Below are 341 nucleotides of genomic sequence, written 5' to 3'. Positions count from 1 at the left end.
TGCCTCAAGGGCTGTCAAATGCACCAGCAACATTTAATCGTCTTGTGACGCAGTTGTTGAGGTCCCACAGGGCGTATGCACAGACATACTTTGACGACATTTTCGTTCACAGTCGTGCGAAGCACGGACGAACGGATGAGGAGAACCACATCGTTCATTTAAGAGAGGTGCTCGAGTGCATGCGCACGATCAAACAGTATGCCAATGCAGACAAGGGCATCCTTGGCGCAGAAGAGATTCCCTTTTCAAGGGTGCTTCATTGGGAAGCGTTGGTCTTCGAGCGGATTCCACTTAGGTCAAGGCCACTGTAGACTGGTCGGCTCCAAAGAACCAGAAGGACT

This window comes from Plasmopara halstedii (genome assembly GCF_900000015.1).
Source record: "Plasmopara halstedii genome assembly, contig: Scaffold_650, whole genome shotgun sequence".
Taxonomy (NCBI): domain Eukaryota; phylum Oomycota; class Peronosporomycetes; order Peronosporales; family Peronosporaceae; genus Plasmopara; species Plasmopara halstedii.
Note: the sequence above shows the minus strand (reverse complement) of the source record.